Raw genomic sequence first — 23,913 nt, forward strand, 5'->3', positions numbered from 1 at the left:
TGCATCTATGTCCATGAGAGATGCAGAGAAGTTGTAAGCCCAAATTGAAAAAGAAACAGTAGGTCTGGCGTATGGATGTTCAAGATTTCATGTTGTTTTGTTTGTTTTTTCTCTCTGGGCTCCTAGCTTCAAAGCAGAAACTGATGACAGACCACTGAATGCAATATACAAAAAAGGACTTGATGAAGCACCAAGTATAGAGTGGTTACTTTTGAAAATACAGAAGTATGATTTGACCCTGGAGTTCCAATCTGGATGCTACTTAATAATGGGAGACATTACGCTCAAAAGTATATGCTCTAGCTGACAATAGACAACTTGATAATCTGGAACAAAAAGTAAACATACATGTTAACATGATAAAAATGTCCTGTATCTCCAGGCTTAGGGGATGAATTGGAGTCCGATGAAATGCTACAAACAGTGATACAAGTGATAAGGAGGGGAAAATCAAAACTTCCAATCTGCATATTCCTACTATAAAAATGAGCTCCTGAGAATGACCAAATCAAAAAAAGAGAGAGAAGTTGTATTCTGGCCACAGATGAATAATGAAATCAAAGAAATGGTGAGCAGGTACTGAATGTGTCAGAAGTACAGGGATTCCCAGCAGAAAGAACCAGTGATATTGCACAAACTTGTCATTCCATGGGACAAAGTTGGAATTGATCTGTTCAACCTGGTTAGATGTAATCACTGGTTACAATGGGATACTTTACAAATTTCCCAGAAGTCATTGCTGTGGTATCTTTCTTGAAGATACCACAGCAGCAACAGTTAAGCACATTAAATCTGTATTTGCAGGTCATGGAATTACAGGAACAATAATAATTGACAGTGGACCACAGTTCAAGATTACGGAATTCTTGGACTTTACTAAAATGTACAACTTTTATCATGAGACATCTATTCCCAGATCTCCTCAAACCAAGGGGTTAACTGAATGTGGAATACGTATAGTGAAGAACTTTCTCAAAAAAGCAATGATTGGAAGCAAAGATGTATATTTAGTACTGCTCAGTTACAGAGTTAAACTGCAGCAATGTGGAAAGTCACCTGCTGCACTCTTCTACAGCAGACATATAAATACTCGATTACCAGATATGGGACAAAACCAAAGGATGATTAAGAAGTCTATGATACTGAGGAAAGGACAATCAGATAAAATAGTACAAGATGAAGCTGCAAGACCTCTTCCACAGTTAATGAACAAAAACTGGTTGAGAATTTGGCAAGGTGGGCACTAGCCAGTCAAAGCTACGGTGATCTGAGATACCTCCCTCTTGCTCAGTGATCATGGAGACAAAAAATCTTACAAAGAAATGGTAAGCGATCTGCTCAAGATACCTGACAGCTTGGCTGAGATGAGTGAAGTGAGAGCAGACATACAAGTTGAAAACAATTCACAAACTGCCCCTGTTATTGGCCATGAGACTGAGGAGTCTATTGCAGACAAGGATTTGACTAAAGAGGGTTTGCGGTACAGCAGATGGGGAAGATTGTTGAAATGCCTTAAGATGGTGGTTTTCAATGTGTGGTCCGCAGACCCCTGGGGGTCCCCAGACTATGTCTAAGATTTCCAAAGGGGGCCGCACCTCCATTCAAAATTTTTTAGGGGTCCGCAAAAGAAAAAAAGGTTGAAAACCACTGCCCTCAGACACTGATCAAGACATGCTAGGATTGTGTTTAAGCAACCTGAAGAGCTAAGTCAGAGGCTGTATTTGTAAATAGTTTAATAGTGTCTTAGTTCAGTCAGGAAATTTTAAAAGCGGGATGATGTCCTCCAGAAAGTGCAGAGATGCATTTCCATGCTCTCTGTACACTCTAGAGGCAGTCTTTTGGTTTCCTGGAACACTTCCTGTTGTGGCAAAAATAAAGACACCCAGGTGTAGGACAGGGCAGCCACAGGCTGAAATACACACAAGTATATGAACAGAACAAACCTTCCCAATAGAGAGTTTATCCCGACACTGCTCTGCTCATCAGTAAGATCTGACAATAGCTGCTTTGTACAATATGCTCCCTCTACTCCATGTAGACTAAAATCCATGAAAGAGGGGTTATTATTTATTGCTGAGCGCTGACTTCCCCTCTCCAGTGATGGGCTCACAGAGAGCAGGCACTGGTCAGGTGTCAAGGCATCCGCTTACTCCCCTGTGTCAGTTGCCAGTATTGGGGGTAGCAGCAGGGCCGGCTCTAACTTTTTTGCCGCCCCAAGCAAAAAAAAAAAAAAAAAAGTGCCGCCCCGCCGAAACACCCCCCCCCCCGGAGCGCTGTGCCGCTGAAACACCCCTCCGAGCGCCGCGCTGCCGAAACAAAAACAACCCACCCCCCCAGCGCCGCCCCGCCAAACCAAAAAAAAAAAAAAAACCCCGAGTGCCCCCCACCACCCTAAGATTGGCCGCCCCTTACAAGATGCCGCCCCAAGCACGTGCTTGGTCTGTTGGTGCCTGGAGCCGGCCCTGGGTAGCAGTGCTTGGGGCAAGGGGGTAGACAGCCTCTGGAAAGCTGCTACTTCTCCTATGGGTTAAGTGGTGGCGACAGGCAACAAATTCAAATGAGGGCGAAATAATGTTTCTTAGGACAGTGGATGCAGATGACCACTGGATGATTCAGCTCCAGAGGCACAAGTCTGCTGTGTCACAGATGGAATGTATCCATGCTGATGCAGAAATAGCGTTTATTTCCCTCTAGAATGCAGTTCATTGGTTGGTTTTGATGGTGCCCAGGATTGTTTGGATTTAAAAACTGGCAGCTGCATATGAGAAGGAAGATAAACTGCATTGCTGGACAAATTATCAGAAATAGCGTGTGGTTGTTAATATTCTACTGTAATACAGAACACACTCCATGCTGAAGTGTATATTGTACACTTTAAATGGGAGACTTCAGAAAAGAGAACAAAAACAATAATAGTTTCCTTTGAATTGTTCAGAGAATTGTATCCATATGGCCATTGTCTCATTATAAATAAATGATATAAATATTTATTAAAGTGTTAAATAAAGATGGCAGCTTTGCTGGATTCTATTATTGGGGGCAGGGGGACAAAAGCCCACGTTTGAGGTTGACAACCCAAGAATAGTAAGGAACAATTTTCCTCACTGGTGAAACTTGCCATAGAGGAGACAGCCAGGACAAGGCATTCCATACCTCTTAAATTGCAAGGGGCAAGAGGGATGCTTGTGAAGCTGGTGGTGCGTGAGGTTTGTGCACCAAGGAGTGAGTCTCTGCATAAGCTGGTGTGGAGAGAGGTAATGAGGGCTGTGCAGGGATAGACCATGTGTTTAGATTCCCTGGTCCTACCATACCATGACTGGTGTATGGGGAGGATCTTGGACTACCACAGTGGGGCCTGTGCTGCAGCCTTGCATCCTGACACCAATGGGAATAGTTGTGGTGGATTATTCTGGCTTCAGGCCAGGAGGGTGAATTTCTCCCTAGATGAATTAAGAGCAAGAGTCTTGCTCTAGCTCTCATCCATATGTAAAAGGGCTAGCAGCAAAAGAGATATAGGAGGACAGTATTTATAGAGCTACTGAAAAGGTGATTAATGTACAGATTCAATGTGGTCAGGTGGTCTTGAGCACAAGACAGAGAGCCAGGTACTCCTGAGTTCTAATCCTGGCTCTGGCACTGATTTGCTTTGTGCATTTGGCCATGTTATTTACATAGCATTTTTACAAAAGGGATTCCCAACTTGAGATACTTTGGTCCAACTCTCAAAAGTGATGAGTACCCACAGCTCCTCCAGAAGCTAAAGGCAGCTACAGGTGTTCAGTACCTCTGAAAACCAACTTCCCTGCATCTGGAAGTTGTGTGCCCAAAATGAAAGGCAGGTTTTGAAAATGCTTAGCTTACCTTCTCTGTGATCCCCATTGACTTCAATGGGACCAAGAGGTGATGGCTGTATCTCAGTATAGGGATAATACTATACTTGGTGTGCATGCAAGACCCTGCTGGTCATCAAGTTTATACAATTTGGAGAGATTTCTTGTATATGTAATAATGGTGCAAACTTTTAAATTGTAACTGGTGGCATTGCAAGATTGATAGCACTTACATAGTACTTTACAAGCATTAAGTAATCTTTAGTAGTATTGTGAAGGGAGTTTGAGAAAATTTCTCTTATTGCATAAAAAACGGAGGAGGAACTTGTAAAAATTCTCCCCCTTTTCTGAACATCTCCCAAAATAAAATACTGAATAAATGAAAAAACATAAAGCATTAGTTGCATGCATGATAAAACAGAACACAGAATTTTTTTTTTACAGCAGGAGGCATTGACAATTACTCTAGAGATCATCAGTAAAATTATTACAAATTTATAAAAGGCAGTGCAGAGGCAGATAATTTATCTGAGAATGTTCCCATACTCTAAAGTCTCAAAATGCAGTATAACTGGAAACAAATAAAAAAGGCTTTCACAGGAAAAATACGATCACTGGAACCAAGTTTTGATTGTGTGGTTTTTTTTTTTTGTTTTTTTTTTTTTTTTCACTGAAAAATGAATCCAAATGATATTTCAGTCTTCACATTTTAATTCCTCTTAAATAAAACTATTTTCTTTGTAATAAAATTCTAAGGCCCAGACTTTATGAGCGATGGAAAATCAGTTATCTGTCTCAAGTGCTTTGCATGAAATAGTAACACAAATTACAAATAAAACCAATTTTGAAAAAATATCCTTTGCCAGGTATCTTTAGGAATAAAAACATAGGGCCAGATCTTAGCTGCTGTAAATTAGCATAGCTGTATGGTCTTCAGCTCAGATTGGCTGAGGATCTGGCCTATAATATCAAGGTGTCTTTCACAAACTTTAAATAACCCATCATTGGCCTTGAATGTATCATTATGTAGCTTTTTTTCCCCCAAGTACAATATACTTGAGAGGAAAAAAAAATCAATGTGGATTAATGTTCCCAGCCTTCACTATGCTTCATAGTGGCTGTCACTAAAAGTAACAAGGCAACAAGGCCCAGAGGTTGAGGGGCTGACAGATTAAGCTTCTTAGGTCTGTTAAGGATTTAGTAAATTGACTGATTCTCCATGATGATCCAGTTTTTCTCTTCCTCTTTCTTTCAGAAAGAGCCCATCAGCACAGATTTTTTTTCAAGGTATTTAAATTATCTTAATGTGTTTTTGTTTTGTTAATGTCTAATCTTCTTTTTCTTCTACCCTTCTCCCCTCCCCCCATAAGTGCATTAAATACTTATGAAAGTGAGAGATTTAAAACACCGGACCTGATCATCCACTACTTTGCACCCTCATAAAGTCAGTGCTCCCATTCCGATGTGGTACAGTTTTACATACCCTCAGCACAGGGATAAACGATGACGCATGAGGCAAGGTGGTGGAGAAATAGCCCCACTAGCCTGAGCCAGGCATATAGGACCAGATTCTGATCTCAGTTATACCAGAGTAAATCTGTTGAAACTCTTTTGACTTCACAAGTGCAATCAAGACCAGAATCTGACCCAGTGTGAATATTTCAGCACAAGTGTTGTCAGTGAACCTCAGCCTGGACTTGCAATGCTATCACCAACTCACTTCTCCTCCAATTTAAATTGAGAGTGCCAGTTGTTTGGGGGTTTTGCAATGGCCACTGATGGGGCCTTGGAAGAACTCCCTAAACTCATCTGAGATGAGTTACCCATCTGATTGCTGTAATATACTGTTTAGTGCACCAGGAGCCAGCTGCCTCAGATAGGAAAGCATATTATGACCTGGTCCTTGATGAATTTATTATAAACAAAAAAAAAAAAAAAAAAAAAAAAAAAATTTGGAGCTCTAGCACTGTCTTCCAGGAAAACTGCAAATTTGGGTTGGTGAAGGGTTAATTCCTTAATGAAGGGCTGAGTTTCCCATCTGCTGCTGGTGGGAGTGGGTCAGAAAATGCTGAATAACTAAATTACAGGTTCCAGGGATTTGCCAATAGGACAGGGGCAAATTGGCAATAGCTGATTATCTTCAACTAGCAATTGCTCAGTGGCCCCTTCCCCCCCAAACCTGCAACACACATTTAACCAGGTGCTTCAATCTGTCTTTATTGTAGATTTCAATCAGGGTTAAAATTTAAATTATTTGTTTTCACCAAGGAAACTAATGCATGTAGTCTGATAAAATCAAACCAATTTTACCTATGGTACATCTGACACTTTTTAAATTGGGCTGTCTCATGGACCTTAATCTCCCCATTCCCTCCCCCTACCCTTTAAGCAATGAGATTAGCACAAGGAAGGAAAATGGACTTTCTTTGTCCAAGTGAACAAACTTGGCTGAGAATCCTTTAAAAGCACTTTGGTTTTCTACATCTCACTTTTCTGGCATCAAAAAGCCCGACCTAGTTACAGGGGAGGTGTCCTGCTCTTAACTGTGTTTCTAGAAATATAAATGTGCCTGGTGCTTTTATAGCCAAAGACAGAGTTGAACCTGGGGAGCTTTTAATTAAATGGGACTATGTGCTTGAGTAAGGATTACTCCTTTGAGTAAAGGATTTAGGAACAAGGTTTTAGGTGAGAAGACGCACACTAATTTGGAGGCAAAAAGAAGACCGGGAGATGATAAGATCAGGCATAATTTGAATGTGTAATGCATGCTGCATGTGTACAATATGGATAATTTTGGTGAAGGTAAGAAGGCCTCCCCAATAGTAGACTCATAGAATGTCAGGGTTGGAAGGGACCTCAGGAGGTCATCTAGTCCAAACATAATTCCATTTCCATCAGAGGTAGTGGATGAAATCCTGTCCCCATTGAAGTCCAAGGCAAAACTCCCATTGACTTCATTGGCGCTAGGGTTTCACCCCGTATGTTTGAGGATCTCAACCTTGAGTTTGAAAGCTGTTTTCTGATGTTACAATTGTAGCATTGTTTGTTGCTTTCACTTCTGAATCGTGCAACACTTCTGCTCGCATATTTGTCTGTGTGCCCTGATCCTTCCGAGTCTACACATACCCACAATTTTACTGTAATGCTCTACATGTGTGTAAGGCTTTGCAGGATCAAAGCTTTAGCAACTGAAAATTTCCTAATAGATTCTCATATATTGTTGGGCTGGAAGGTGTTAATGACTGCCATCAAGCATGTCTTTTATCTTTAGATCAATATCAATCACAGACCTGTTAAAGTCTATTGGGGTACTAACCACATTTCATTCAGGTTAAATGGAAGGTGTATTTAAATGCCACTTTGAATCATGTTAGTTGAAGCAATAGGAAGCCACTGAACTGCAGAGCAAAGCTTCTCAGCTCTGTTATCCGGACAGACCCAGCTGAGTTTGACACCTATAAGCCTTTTCAACTGGGGAGCATGTGCCAGTATAAGTTTTCAGTGACCCAGCATCTTAAAAACAAAGTATTTATTCCTTTGCCGAAAAGTACGAAGTACACAGAACTGAGGGTCAACATAACAAAAAATCCTATTTGTATATTTACTACACCTCATCCTTTCCTTGCAAGCATTTGACACTGCCTGGCCAACCTCCCCTCCTTCCTGATTATCTTTAAGGTTTAGGATCCCCTTTGACCGTAGGGCTAGCCTTGGGAGGAGTAAATTCTTCTTAGCCTGGATGGAGATAGGAGGGGGTATTCCCCAATAAGCCACCACTCTACTGTTTCTTCAAGGGCTTTTATTGGTATTTAGCCTTTTCTCCTTCATTCCTTTAACTTTATGCATTCAGGAAGGAGAATATCTCTCACAACCTGAGGAGCACATAATATTTATAAAAAATACTACTTCTAACGTCCTCATTCTCCACAAGTGTACTATAGCATTTTAGTCTTTTTGGATCAAAAATAGATACAAAAGATTCTGGGATAGGGGCCACAAGGAAACAAACTGGGGTGGTTTGGGGGTCACAGATGGAAAAAGTTGAACATTCCTATCCTCTGGGAACCTTCCGGTAGGGAACATAATTTCTCTGTGATGTGGGCTTAGGAAGTGCTGTCATGCTCTTTGTTTCATAAGAGATGCTGTAGGGTGTGAGTCAGTTGGGATAATTGCGTGAGAACAATATTCTGTTTCAGGCAGCAGCACATCATTGCCCACCAAATAGGTTTACTCTTTATTTTAAATTTTAGTCTTGTTTATCTGTAAATCTGAGAACATCTTGTTCACTATGACGTAGTCACAGATGTGTCCTGGTACAATAACTCAAAAAGCCAAGTGGGAAGAGTTGGCATATATATCCGTTGAGCCACATAATTTTTGTACTGTCATCATTGCTGCAAACTTTTACCAGTTGTGAATATTAAGACATTCCATCAAAATAACATCTGTGGGAAAATACTGTCTAAATCAAACTGCAGACTTCTCACTTGGTACCAACTTTTCTATCCAGTCTGCTCTTCCCACTAAGATGCATTAGTCACAGAACCACCTATAGCTATTATGGTATAAATATATATAGAACATTACATGACAGATCTCTCCATCTGATGCTCTAACTAGTGATGGATAAGCAGCAAATAGCCAGGATAAAGAACCCCATATCTGTAATGCTAAGTTAAAACTCGTGCAAGAATAGATGGTCATATGACCATAGTAAGGAATCACAGAAAGGGCTACTTTCATTTAGCCCTGAACATGAAAGTTTGCTTGAAATAAGGAAACTATCATCCTTAAAGGCACTCTCCCCCCATTTTGCTGTAGCAGGTTATAGACAGAAGCTCTGCTTTGCCAGGTGGGTTGGGGTGAGTGGAAGTTAGCTGCTACTGGTCTTCCTTGCCATCTTCTCAGGCGTGGAGAGAAAAATGAACGGTCACGACTCTCTTCCTCATTGAGGCACAGCCCATGAGTGTGTTGTCCATTAATTACATTAAGCTCATCTGACCATCGGGCGCTCTACCGGGTGAGACAGGAGAGGATTTTGAACCAAACCATTCCAGAATTCGAAGAGGAGCTTGCAAGAATAACAGAAGCTGTGTGTGGGGGTGGGGGAGGGAGGGAGCTAGGGAAATATATTTTTAAAAAATATTATGGTTCGATTGCTTGGGAGGGGGAAAAAATCTACATATTGATTTCCAAACATCATGTTTCAATCTGTGCTTCTGGCTGCCTACTGTTTTGCATCCCAGCCTCCTCTTCTGTGCCCCCTCTGTACACTACTATTCAACCCTCAGGCCCTGATGGTGTAAGCAATACGGGCAGATCCAATAGCCGTGTGCAACTTCCTTATGTAAGCGTCTGCCCACATGAACAGCTTGCAGGATCAGAACTATAGTGAGCATGTAGCCTTGGAGGGCATTAGCTCATTCAGTGAGTACTGACAACAACATGCTGTGTGCTGTTTTTGTTTGACTCCCACCCCTCCACACTTCTTGTAAAGAACATAGTCCCTGACCTACATCATTCACAATCTAAAATCTGATCCTCATCCCTGAAGTTGATTGGGGGGGAAGGGAAAATCAATCAGAGAAACATATTGGGGGGGGGGAGGTGTGGCTCAGAGAAACAAGGGCTGTGAGCAGTGCACTGAGCAGATAGTAAAGGAATTTTCATTACCAATTGGCAAGAAGGCTTGTGTTCTACTCCAGAAAGAAAAGCTTTAAAAGACAGTACTGTTTTTGTCATCCTCTGTAGTCAGGGCCAGCTCTGGCTTTTTGGTTCAACTTTATTCCACGGTCAACAGGAAGCCAGGAAGCTTTAGGGGAGAGAAACAATGTGGCTTTTTGGCCGCCCCCCCCTCCAAAAAAACGGGGCGGCCAGAACGACAAAGCAAAAAAAAAAACAAAAAACCTGCGGCGCGGCCGGAGCGCGGGTGCAGGGGGACCAGCTGGAGGGGGGGCACTGCCACGCGGCCCCTCCCGCTCCGTCGCCGCCTGCCGCGAGGGCTCCGCTCCAGTTGGCGGGGAGGGAAGGAAGAGGACTGCCCTGCAGGGCGCTCTGGTTCTCTGCGCCGCTGCCCCCTACAGGGCGGCCGGAGCGGAACAAGAACAAAAAAACCAAACAAACAAAAAAAAAGCGGCCGTGCCGCCCTGGGATTGGGCAGAATGCCGCCTCGAACAGTCTACCGCCCCAAGCACCAGCTTGCTCAGCTGGTGCCTGGAGCCGGTCCTGACTGTAGTAGTGCTATTTTGGGTCATTATTCCTCTCATACATATAAAATCTGAATAAAACTCCTGAATTGTATAAAGTATTGGTAAGAATTGACCTCAGTGCCCCAGAGAGGGACACTAAAGGCATAAGGCCAAACATTTCGTCTGGAACTTTAGCCTTTTACTTAGCAACTGCTTAGGTATTGGCGGAGCTGTATTGCAGGGATCTACAGACTAGAGTTTTTCATAGAATGGACTGGAAGGGACTGTGAGAGGCCATATTCTAGTCCAGCCCGCTCCCCCCCCCCCGCCCTCGTTCTGCGACAGGGCCAAACATACACAGATTATCCCCTACGGCAGTTTGTCTAACCTGTTCTTAAAATCCTCCAAGGATGGGGATTCCACAATCTTCCTTAGCAACCTTTTTCAGTACTTAACTTCCTTTACATTGGAAAGTTTTTTTCTTAACATCTAACCTAAATCTTCCTTGTTGCAGATTCAGTTGATTATTGCTTGTTCTATCGTCCATGGACATGGAGAACAATTGATCACAGTCCTCTTTATGTTAGTCCTAACATATTTGAAGGCTGTTTTCAGGTCTCCCCCATCTTCTTTTCTCAAGACTAAGCATACCCAATTTTTTTAAACCTCATAGGTCAGGTTCTCTAAACCTTTTATCATTTTTGTCGCTCTCCTCTGAATTCTCTCCAATTTCTCTGTATCTTTTTTTAAAGTGTGGCACCCAAAACTGGACACAATACTCTCCAGGCTCGCGAGAGGCCCGTAGAGCAGGATAATTACCTCCCATGTGTTACCTACAACACTCCTATTAATTCACCCCAGAATTATATTACCCCTTTTCTCAACTGCATCGCGTTGTTGGCTCATATTGAATGTGTGATCTGCTATAGACCCCAGATCCTTTCTGCAGTACTGTCGCCTAGCCAGTTATTCCTCATTTTGTATTTGGGCATTTGAGTTTTTCCTTCCTAAGTGTTGTACTTGTCTCTATTGAAGTTCATCTTGTCGATTTCAGACCAATTCTCTAATTTCCACATAATTATGGATCAAATCCTACTCTCAGTTAAATAGATCCCTCCCCATTGACAGCCTGGTCTAGTAGTTTTAATAGGAGCTTGAAAGGTAGAATTTCTGAGCATACATCCTGGCTTTGCCCCCTGACAAATCACCTAACCTCTCTTCAATTATCTATGTTAGACATTAAATACCATTGTACTGAGGGAGGGCAGTGCTAATATCCCCATTTAATAGAGAGGGAAATGAGGCACATAGAAGCTAAGGGACTCGCCTAAGGTCATACATGAAGTTTGTAGCAGAGCATGGATTTGAAACCTGGTCTCCCAAAGCTTAGGTTTGTGCCCTAACCACTAGCCCATTCAGCCTCTTGGTTCCCTTCTTTTTAAAATAGGGCTAATAATATTTAGCTAGCTTTGTAAAGCACTTGGGCCCAAATCCACAATTTCAATGGGAGTTAGGGGCTGAAATACCTTTAAGGATCTGGGCCATGGAGCTCTTCCTATGAAAAGTGCTGTAATGTACAACTGCAGAGAATGTTTATTATCACCCCTAGCAGAGTTTGGCCCCTTTAGGGCTTCAACTCATTGGCACAAGGGGAGGGATAAGGAGGAATTACTGATGGAGATCTATATCCTCCTGTCACTTCTGTGCAAGTCCCTAGACTTTGGTGGGATTTCATAGGTGCCAATAAGAACAAAATTTGTTCACAATGTTTTACTTGGGTGAGTCCAAGACAAACCACCAAATCCTCTATAATATACTAACACAAATCTGTACTCCTTGCTCTAACCACTAAACATCATTCCCTCATTTGGACACTTGAGGGAAAAAAGGATGATTGCTGGTAAGATCAGATACATGTTTTGACTTGCTAATTTTGGTCATGTCTCTTTAAGTTCTCAAAATAATGTAAAGGCTTGATCCTATAGGTGCTTGCACCCATGAGGAGTCCCATTAAATGTGTAATGAGGGCCGAATTAAGGTCTAGATTGTGCAATGAAGTGGAACCTCCTTAAAGGGGATATTTGGACCTTGGATCTGGGCATGTAGGTGTTGGTGGGGGGCCTGACTTGTGCTGTTTTGAATGCTTGAGGTTGGGAATAGAGAACCTCTCTATTCCCAGTCCCCTGCAGGCAGTAATTACTGGTGCAGGCCTGCTGTGAATTACTTCCTCCAAATTCTTGAAGCAAGCGGAAAGCAGAGAAGGAATTGTGACTCAGAAGTATGTGTGTGTGAGTCACAATGCCTCCTGTGGTGGTGTGGCTTACATGCCACCCCTGCTTAGGGCAGTGCCTAAAGTCACAGTCTATCCCGAAGGAATAGCTGAGTGTTTGCAAGGGGTACAGTTTCTCTCACCCCTTCAAAAACAACACTATTCTTAGCTTGGAAAAAGAACTAACCATAGCCTAGCATTAAAGTATACAGGCAAGTTACAATAGAAATGGAAACATCTCTTCCCTTCATCTGTGTCTTCCTCAGTAACACTTATTTAAAAGAACTCTAACCCTTGGTCACATCAGAACTCTGTGAATATATTCGGGAATGATGATCACATCACAGTGATGTTGCCTAAACAAGCAGGAAAATCTTGAAGAGCAATGAGCACTTTGGTTTCATGTAGTCCTATAGCCTTTTATTAAAGCATTTGTCAGTCATGTTTTCAGAACTGAAATTCTAACGAGTAACTGGTGTTACTATTGTTTGTTGCTTTGATGTCAAATCTTTTATTTATTTATTTGGAATTCAGCCCAGAAGTGGATTACTGCTTTTCCATGTCCGGTCTTAAAATATTGGATTTAAGCTTTCAGAATGCAAATTAATCTAGATGTATTTGTAAATGGAGAAGACGTGCAGGTTTCTATTTTTATGACAGTCAAGCTAGTGGGCTAGAAACAGTGATGATAATGGAACCAAATATTTGTATTTACAAAAAAGAAATGGCAAGTCTTATTTTAGAGGTGCTGAGATGGGGAAGAAACCTGTAATCAGCTTGTCATCTTTGTCTACCTCCATGGGGTGTTTGCTTAAAATCTACAAGCTGCTGAGTCAGGCAATCCCAGGCATGGACTGATCCTTGCTATAAGAGAACATGGTCAGTCAACTCTGTTGTCGTGTTTGGTTTAGCAGTGGAGCTGAAAGCTGAACATATGTCAAGTGAACAAGACACTGGTTAGTTTCACTATTGCTATAGACTAGTGGGCAGCAGCAGCAAAACTGACAGAAACATGTCATTTCAGGCTGTAGCTGCCAGGGCTTCCACAGTCTGGCTCCATGGCAAACCTGCCTGATGGGCGGGTTGGGACCTGAAAGCATTGGGAGTGTCAGCTCTGAAGCTCCCAGGCAGAAGAGGGGATAAAGACCTGGTGGGCTGTCAAGGAGCTTGGAAGTCAGGGCTTCCCGACTCCTAGGCCAGTTGGCTCCCATTGGACAGTGCAGGCAGCGAGTTGGCTCAGGAGTCTGGAAGCTTTATGGTCCTTTACTTGCAGGCAGTTTGCCGGGAGGGGTCGGCAGGGGGAGCAGAGGGAGGGCAGCTGGCTTCAGCAATGTTACTGAGCATGCTCTGTACAAGCCCACCAGCAAATCTGTGTGGACACAAGACCCTGCATGCCTCTAGGGGGCTGCACTAGAGTTCTAGACCCAGGAAGTCCCAGTTCCCTAGGAGCCTGCCAGGAGGACCCGGGTGGGTGAGCTGACGGGAAACTGAGCAGGGATCCATCAGAAGTTAGAATTGAACTGTTTCTGCAAAACATTTTGATTTTGACAAATTGGGAAATTCCAATAGAAATAATGCTTTGCCAGAATTGTTTTGACCAGTTCTACTCAACGCATCACCCTGCCATGGAGTTGGTTGCAATTCTACTCCTTTATTGTAGTTGCTAGAGGCCCTGTCCAGGTCAGGGCCCCACAGTACTATGTACTGAACAGACGTATACTATAGTAAGGCAGTCCCTGCTCCAAATTGCTTGTGATCTTCGTATAAGGCAGGACATTCCAGTTGAATTAAATATAGGGAGGGACAGCAGGGGAATAGTAACAGGAACATATTTTTTGCATGGATGCCTGCTAATATGTGGCTAGAAAAACTGTGGCTTGTATATTCCAAAATGACCATGTAGCCTCTCTTTGGATATCAGAAGAAAGGGGCGTTAGGAATGGGAGCATTTGTTATAAAGAGAATTTGAAAAAAACAATGTTAACATTTCTCCCAAAAGAAAGGATTTAGTGTTTTTAAATCCCCACAAAGGCAAACTCTAATTTCAAAGCATTTTCATACTGTTGTCTATTTTAATAGCTCAAAGGAATAAATTGGGGCCAATGTTTTACATTTAGAAAATGGGCAATAGATATTGAGGATGACTTTCTTCTGGCTGCTTATCCTGATGGTCTAATTCCCTCATTTATGTGAATGGAAATACAGGTTTTATTTGAGGTGAGGGTTTAGGGTTATTGTGGGATAAGTAGCTATGCTGCTGAAAGAGGATATGGTCTTCCTGTTTTCTGAACGCTGCACCTTTAAACATAGAAGTGTCTAAAAAAATGCTTGATGATAGAAAAGCCTCCATTTGCCTTATATTAGCCACCTTCTTTTCTAATCCCTCTATTAAACTGCCTCTGCCATTTTTATATTTTAAGAGCATGATGTTGCATTTGTGTCTTATCCTGTTGCTTGTGCTCTGGAGAGGCACTGCTATAAAAATCATGTATTTATTTCCATATTCTCAGTACATGGGGAGCTCCTCTTTGTGGAGTTTTCTCTTTACATTTTAGTAGAATGTGCTGGGTCAATAGCCCTAGGGTGAAATCCTGACCCTGTTGAAGTCAATAGGAGTTTTACAATTGGCTTCAATGGGGCCAGGATTTCACCCTGGAGTATAAACCACAGCATGGGCAGGCTTCTTCAATCTTCCACTGACTGCCTCTGTCACACTGTCTAGTGGCTCACAGCTGTGAGTGCCAATCTAAGGTCAGACTGTCAGAAAACTAGGCAAGCACCCCAAACATAATTCTATGATTAGATTTCACTAAGTCAGTAACAAATGTGAACTCCTGGATCACTATGCCAGTCTTACCATGGAGTCACAGACAGTCCCCATAAGCTTTCTTGCCATCCAGACAAACTGGACTTTGTAATAAAAGGTTATATAAACCAAAAATCACATCACATTACATTACTCCCAATCCCAAAACATCAGTCACTTACCCCAGATCAATTTAGTACTCTGGATCTTGCATCAAAGACAACACTGGCAGCCAATTCTCTAGTAAACTAAAGATTTATTAGCTAAGAAAAAGAAATGAGTTATTGAAGTTAAAGCAGGTGAAATATAGTGAACAGATGAGTCAAATTTTGTATATCCAAAATGATAGCAGAGATGTAATAATCTGCTAGTTTTTCAAAAGTCTTTCAGGGTTACCCAGAATAACCCTATTAGAATCCAAACAGTCCAGAGATAAGGGTTATTCCTTTGCATCAGTATTTATAATTTCTGCTCCCAGAAAACAATCTGAATTGTCTGCACCCACGTGGGCCAGTGAATTTCTATTGTCGAACACAATGGCCCTTGCTTTGAAGTTAGCATTGCTAAAGCTCTTATGGGTAATTTAATTACAGGGATATACACACTGTAAAAGGTCAGGTAATAGCACACACCAATCCTTCATTAGTTTTCATGAAGTTTACACATCAAGTACATTCTCATCTTAACACTAATGCACACTTTTGATCTAGGGTTAACTAGTTACAGGGATATACATAATGTAACATGGTAGCAATCAACTGGTTATAGATAAGTGAAGATGATACCATTAACATTTCCACATAAATTAATTGGCCCGATTTCACTACAATACCTTTTGATACTCATTTGATTTCTATTAGCATATGATTATTATGCAGTCCTGCCCTGAGCTGGCACCAGGGCAGATAACGTCACAGCCTCTACTATGACTTGCCATGGCCACCTCTAGGAGTGAGAGAGAAGTTGCATCTCCAAGCCCACTCTAGTTCTAAACTGCTTTCCTGTGGCTGCCAGCAATGGGTTTTGTGTCATCCTATCCGCCAGGAAAGGGACTGAGATTTGGATGCTGATTACATTTGATCACTGTTGACCAAAACTGGATTCAGATATATAACTCTTGAGAGATGGGAGGTGTGTGTGGGAAGCTATGTATCAAATTTCTGACTCCCTGAGCCCAAAATGGGTATTAATTGATAGTTCATGGAGATTCCTTAAGTCCTCCCTATGGGATCTTGTGCATCAGTTAAGTTCCTGGTGAGTTAAGTTTCAGAGACGGTGAGTACTAGCAGCTCCAATTGACTTCAGCTGGAGCTGTGGGTGCTCAGGACCCCTGAAAACTGGACATTAAGCATCTCTATTCTGCGACGTTCGACTAACTTCGTGACTAAGGGTATGTCTGCACCGCAATTAAAAACATGCAGCTGGCCCGTGCCAGCTGACTTGGTCTCATGGGGTTCAGGTTAAGGGGCTGGCGGTTTAATTGTAGTGTAGATGTTCGGGCTTGGGCTCTGGGACCCTCCCATCACATAGCATCCTAGAGCCCAGGTCCAAGCCCCAACGTCTGTACCACAATTAAACAGCCCTTTAGCCCGAGCCACGTGAGACCAAGTCAGCTGGCACGGGCCAGCCATGGATGTCTAACGGCAGTGTAGAGATACCCTAATCTAGCTCCCATTGCAGTCAAAGGGAACTGATCGGTGGGAGCTGGAACAGATCCTGCATGCACTTACCTCTCCGAATGATGGCCAATTTAATCTCAGAGTAGTAATGTTGCTTAACTCTGCAGTACGGTTTGCAACGTCTGCTAGGTTGTGTTTAACAATTAGTAATTTATTTAGCAGTTGATTGCTGGAGCCTAACTGTACATAAATAACAATGCTGTCCCACATTGGTAATTAGTGTGGTTAAAATTAGCACATTAAATACACACTTTGGTATTAACTGCCTTTTTCCTAGACATGGTCAATTACATCTTCAAAATGAAAGTGCCTTGCTGATTAACTGTCCAAAAGAAAGTCATTTTGAGGTCAAAGTCTGGTCTAATTTGATTAAATGTTGCTCTTGTGTCAAATCCGCTTTTATAGGCAGAGTATTTTGTTAGAGTTTTGGCTATATCTAAATTACATTGTGTTCTTTTTGCTGGACCTGGGAAGTACTGAGATCACCTGGCCGGATGATCCTTGTCTGGGACACACTTGCCGTTATCAACCGGAACGGAGCAAACCGCTCTTTACTTAACACAATTCCTTAATTGCTATGTTCAAAAGACTAAACGGTGGGGTGGGGCTACGTTATCAGATGCAGCATGAGTTCTCTTCATTTGTTCTACATGTCCAGTTTACAGTATCGATGCATTTTTAGATCTAAAAAAATCCAGAGTCATGATTCTGATTCATACTTTGGTTTGTACAGGATGCAGCTTTGATCTGGTTTCACGGTGGAACTTGCTCTCTATATTACATTCACTCTACAGCGGTGCAGCTGCACTGGAGCTGTAGCGCTGTACGTGAAGACAAGCCCTAAGTCTCAGAAGCTTCCACGAATGTTTCTTATGTAAATGGGGGATGGTGTAGTAGGCATTCTTACCTTTCTACCCTTCCCCCACCCCAGCTCCAGCAATAGCCAAACAAGCAAAGCAAAAAGAAGACAATGCTGGAGCATGTCAGATGTATGTGGGAGGCAGTCTCACCTAGGTCCAATATGGGATCAGAGGGTGTCTTAGCTAACGAGTTCATTTCTTATGTCCTCCAAAGAAAGCTGTATTCCTTAGACATTTGTTCCACCCTCTCACTAACAGTATTCTAGATGTCCATTCCTAACGTTAAACAGACAAGTGTGAAGCTCCGACTGTACCCAGAGTAGTGAGGCACCTCATCACCACCTGCCCTTAGCATGAGGAAGTCTTGTCTGTGCCTGCTTTGGATCACCAGCTCCCTGAAATGACCATCCTCTGGCAGCACAAGCACTGCCTTCCAGCTTCCACTGGCCTCCCTCTCTGTGTCCCGGTAGAGATAGGCATAGACCAACCCCTGAGTCATTTGAGCGTTCCCCGTATTATCCAGCCCCACGTCCACTGGACACTCACAGAATTACCAGGCCTACTCTCCCCAAAGGAACAGTACACACCAGTTAGTAAACTTCAACTCCGGAACACTACTTTGCTTAACACCACAGCACTTTAATGTATTTATAGTGAAAACAAGAATATGTTTATTATCAAAGAACAGAACTTCAAGTGAGAGTGAGTAACAATATTGGAAACAAATAGTTACATATAAAACAAAATCATAACACGCTTTCTAGAGACTAAACTTAACTACTGAGTTAACCTCCTATTCAAACAAGTTTACCTCACCCAAAATTCTCTCCAGTGTTTTCAACCAAGCCCAGCTGAGACTCCTCTTTCAAGAAGCAAACCTATCTGTTTATTTCCTCAGTGAAGGATGCCAAGTTGTTGTCTTTGTCTCCCAAATATACTTGATGATCACCTGAAGATAGGGTAGTCCCAACTACCGCCCACCCACCAGCTACTTGCTTTTTCCTATTACTTTTCTCTCTTTGAAGTTTTCACAATCCTTCATTAGCATTCAGTTCAGACTGGCTAGAGGAAACCCATTGTGAACTATACAATATGTAATTTACATATAAGCAGCCAGCTGGATAAACATTTCTTGTCTGGCAGGATCTGTTTTTCACCTTTGCTGGTGACCAGTCCCTAGACACAGACCTTAAGGACATAACCCCTTACACCACATCCATGTGTGCATTTCACAATGATATTGATGACCCTGTGACACTGGGTTTTACGTGAGACCTCACTCTTTGGTGAACTAAAAATATACATACCAGACTCAGGAGATTCCTGTTACCCTTCTGCACCCCCTCTGTACTCCTTGCCAATTGGCACTAAGAGGTTCCTAGGTTACAGCAAGTCAGTCAGCCAAGGAGATATTTACAAGGACTAAATGGCTTCAAAGACTAAGCCAGAGGTTTAAGACTTAAGAATTTGTTGATGGATTCTAAAAGATGGAATTCCCCTACTGACAGGACAATCAGGTACTGTTTGTTCTTCAGGTTTTTTTCCAAGTGAGCAATAGGTAGGTAAGTTGATCTTCCATCTGCACCGGGAAGATACACAAGCTCTGGAATGGAGTAATTCTCCAAGAGGAAAATTCAGTGTTTCTCCACAGAGATGAGAGAAACAATTCTGAAGAAGATCTTGCCATCCATGTGAAGAAGCTTACAAACCAGGCTTCTGTGATATTCTCTACACAGTGAAACCCAGGTAGCTGCAGGGAGACACAAGGTGGAGGATGTCTTGGAGTATGGAAATCCTGAATCAAGTCACACAATAAGATTAAAGTGCTAGGCCAGATGGACGGTGCGTGTGTGCAGAGGTGTGGGGTTGGCTTTGATTTTTGGCAAAGACTGACCATTTTATTGTATTTATTGTAAATATTACACCCTAAACTTCCCAGGGAATCAAAAAGGCTTGAGGCACATACATGGCCCAAAAGATTGCTTTGTCTTTGCTATTCCACCCGCTGAATCATTCTGCCTGCGTATGTTCTGCATGAAAATCAACAGAACCATATGGACCGTGGAACTTTGCTATTACTTGCACTGTCATAAATCTGGAATAAATCCAATGAGTGTAGTGGAGTTACACTGGAGCAAATCCAGATTAACTGGCAACATAATTTGATCCAATATATCATTATCATCTTCGCCTATGGAAGCACGTATGATATGTAGTGATTAATTTAAGAGTCTGGTGTTCTCATATATCAAATATGTATAAGAACGGCCATACTGGGTCAGACCAAAGGTCCATCCAGCCCAGTATCCTGTCTAATGACAGTGGCCAATGCCAGGTGCCCCAAAGGGAGTAAACTTAACAGGTAATGATCAAATGATCTCTCTCCTGCCATCCATCTCCACCCTCTGACAAACAGAGGCTAGGGACACTATTCCTTACCCATCCTGGCTAATAGCCATTAATGGACTTAACCTCCATGAATGTATCTAGTTCAGTGGTTCCCAAACTTGTTCCACAGCTTGTGCAGGGAAAGCCCCTGGTGGGCTGGGCCGGTTTGTTTACCTGCTGCATCCGCAGGTTCGGCCGATTGCGGCTCCCAGTGGCTGCGGTTCGCCGCTCCAGGCCAATAGGATCTGTTGGAAGCGGCGTGGGCCGAGGGACATACTGGCCACCACTGATCTAGTTCTCTTTTAAACCCTGTTATAGTCCTAGCCTTCACAATCTCCTCAGGCAAGGAGTTCCACAGGTTGACTGTGCGCTGTGTGAAGAACTTCCTTTTATTTGTTTTAAATATTTAAACACATGTATCAGTCACTTGTTTACCTCTGTACCATGTTGGGATCTTAATGGAAACTGATTCAAACATCTTCCAATGAATTTTGTTCTCTTTCCCAATGCAAACTGACTGGGGATGCTGGTGGATTGAGCCATGATTTATTTCAGGTACTTTTTGATTCTCTGTTTTCAGATATATGCAGTTACAGATTGAGCAATCCTTCCTGTTGGTTATTGCAAGAGCTAAGATATAAAATACCAATTTAAATATTTATGCAGGTGGCATATCTTTGCAAATGCTGCTTGATGGTGAGGAAATAGTGTTTAAAGAGAAATATATTGTGATTCAGAGGGGACGAATACATTAAATCTGTCTGCGTTATGAACAAAATCTGTGGTTACGTGAAGTGGTAAAATTACTCATTCTCAAAGTCTGTGCTTTGGGAGGAAGCACATGTGCTAGCTAATGATTCTTTAGTAGTGGCAAAGAATTCCATTAGAACATAGGTGCATTAACTGAGCATTTCTGGTCATTGAAACTAAGGATATGTCTACACTACGGGATTAATCCGAATTTACAGAATTCGAATTTTGGAAACAGATTGTATACAGTCGAATGTATGCAGCCACACTAAGCACATTAATTCGGTGGTGTGTGTCCATGTACCGGGGCTAGCGTCGATTTCCGGAGCGTTGCACTGTGGGTAGTTATCCTATAGCTATCCCATAGTTCCTGCAGTCTCTCCCACCCATTGGAATTCTGGGTTGAGATCCTAGTGCCTGATGGGGCAAAAAACATTGTCGCAGGTGGTTCTGGGTACAGCCTCACCCCTCCCTCCCTCCATGATAGCAATGGCAGACAACCGTTTCGTGCCTTTTTTCCTGGGTGAACACTGCAGACACCATACCACAGCAAGCATGGAGCCCGCTCAGCTCAAGATAGCAGTCATGAACATTGTAAACACCAACTGCAAATCGTGCAGTTTATGCTGAACCAGGACCAGAAAAACGAGGCGAGGAGGTGGCGACGGCAGCGCAGCGATGAGACTGATGAGGACATGGACATGGACACAGAATTCTCTTAAACCACGGGCCCCGGAGCTTTGGAGATCATGTTGTTGATGGGGCAGGTTCTATCTGTGGAATGCTGATTCTGGGCGCGGGAAACAAGCACAGACTGGTGGGACCGCATAGTGTTGCAGGTGTGGGATGGTTCCCAGTGGCTGCGAAACTTTCGCATGCGTAAGGGCACTTTCATGGAACTTTGACTTGCTTTCCCCTGCCCTGAAGCGCCAGAATACCAAGATGAGAGCAGCCCTTACAGTTGAGAAGCGAGTGGCGATAGCCCTGTGGAAGCTTGCAACTACCGGTCAGTCGGGAATCAATTTGGAGTGGGCAAATCTACTGTGGGGGCTGCTGTGATGCAAGTAGCCAAAGCAATCACTGAGCTGCTGCTATGAAAGGTAGTGACTCTGGGAAATGTGCAGGTCATAGGGAATCCCATTGCAGCAAAGCCATCCACTAACTGTGGTAGGGCGATAGATGGAACCCATATCCCTATCTTGGCACTGGAGCACCAGGGTACCCAGTACATAAACTGCAAGGGGTACTTTTCAATGGTGCTGCAAGTACTGGTGGATCACAAGGGACGTTTCACCAACATCAACGTGGGCTGGCCGGGAAGGGTTCATGACTCTCGCGTCTTCAGGAACACTACTCTGTTTAAACGGCTGCAGCAAGGGACTTACTTCCTGGACCAGAAAATAACCGTTGGGGATGTTGAAATGCCTATAGTTATCCTTGGGGACCCAGCCTACCCCTTAATGCCATGGCTCATGAAGCCATACACAGGGAGCCTGGACAGTAGTCAGGAGCTGTTCAACTACAGGCTGAGCAAGTGCAGAATGGTGGTAGAATGTGCATTTGGCTGTTTAAAAGGTCGCTGGCGCATGTTACTGACTCGCTCAGACCTCAGCCAAACCAATATCCCCATTGTTATTGCTGCTTGCTGTGTGCTCCACAATTTCTGTGAAAGTAAGGGGAAGACCTTTATGGCGGGGTGGGAGGCTGAGGCAAATTGCCTGGCTGCTGATTACGCGCATCCAGACACCAGGGCGATTAGAAGAGCACACCAGGAAGCGCAGCGCATCAGAGAAGCTTTGAAAATCAGTTTCATGACTGGCCAGACTACCGTGTGAAAGTTCTGTTTGTTTTTCCTTGATGAAAACCCGCCCCCTTTATTGACTCATTCTCTGTAAGCAACCCACCCTCCCCCTTAGATCACAGCTTGCTTTCAAAGGAAATAAAGTCACTATAATTTAAAAATCATGTATTCTTTATTAATTGATTATAAAAAGAGGGAGAGAACTGACAAGGTAGCTCGGGTGGGGTTTGGGAGGAGGATCGGAGGGAAGGAAAAGGCCACTAAAAAAAGGTTAAAATAATGACAGCCTTTTGCTTGGGCTGTCCACTGGGGTGGAATGGGAGGGTGCACGGAGCCTCCCCCCCCGCATTCTTACACGTCTGGGTGAGGAGGCTATGGAACATGGTGATGGGGGAGGGTGGTTATACAGGGGCTGCAGCGGCAGTCTGTGATCCTGCTGCCGTTCCTGAAGCTCCACCAGACGCCGGAGCATGTCTGTTTGCTCATGCAACAGCCCCAGCATTGCAGCCTGCCTCCTCTGAGCTTCCTGCCGCCACCTCTCATCTCGAGCGTCTCTTCTCTCCTCACGTTGGTCCCTCATGTTGGTCCCTCCTGTCCTCACATTCACTGGCATCTTTCCTGTACTTTGATACCGTGTCCTTCCACTCATTCAGATGAGCTCTTTCATTGCAGGTGGATTCCATGATTTCCGTGAACATCTCGTCTCGCGTCGTCTTTTTCTGACGCCTTATCTGAGATAGCCTTTGGGACGGAGGAGGGAGGCTTGAAAAATTTGCAGCTGCTGGAGGGAGGGCGGGAAAAAAGGGAGAGAAGTATTTAAAAAGATACATTTTACAGAACAATGCTTATACTCTTTCACGGTGAACAATACTATTCACATTACATAGCACATGTGATTTCTTTGCAAGGTCGCATTTTGCATCTTAATATTGAGTGCCTGTGGCTTTGCTGTTAGATCACAGACGCAGATCCAGGCAACAGAATTCGGCTTGCATGCGGCCATGGTAAGCCATTGTCTTTTGGCTTCTGCGCACTCCTTTCCCACATACCAAGCAAAGCCCGTTGAGTGCTGCGGTTTTCCTGTTAACTTGCAGCAGCAGAAAACAAACTACCCCCCGCCCCCGTCCAATTCTCTGGGATGATCGCTTTATCCCTCCCCCCACCGTGGGGCTGGTATCAGGGAAGATCCCTGCTAGCCACATGTGAAAAGCTCAGCGCCAATCCCCCCTCCCCCCCTGCGCTTGGCTTACTACAGGGAAGGATTTCTTTTCAGCCACAGGCAAACAGCCCAGTAGGAAGGGCCACCTCTGTCCCCTTAATTAAATTCCCATATTTCAACCAG

Source organism: Chrysemys picta, chromosome 10 (genome assembly GCF_011386835.1).
Source record: "Chrysemys picta bellii isolate R12L10 chromosome 10, ASM1138683v2, whole genome shotgun sequence".
In the NCBI taxonomy this organism is placed as follows: Eukaryota; Metazoa; Chordata; order Testudines; family Emydidae; genus Chrysemys; species Chrysemys picta.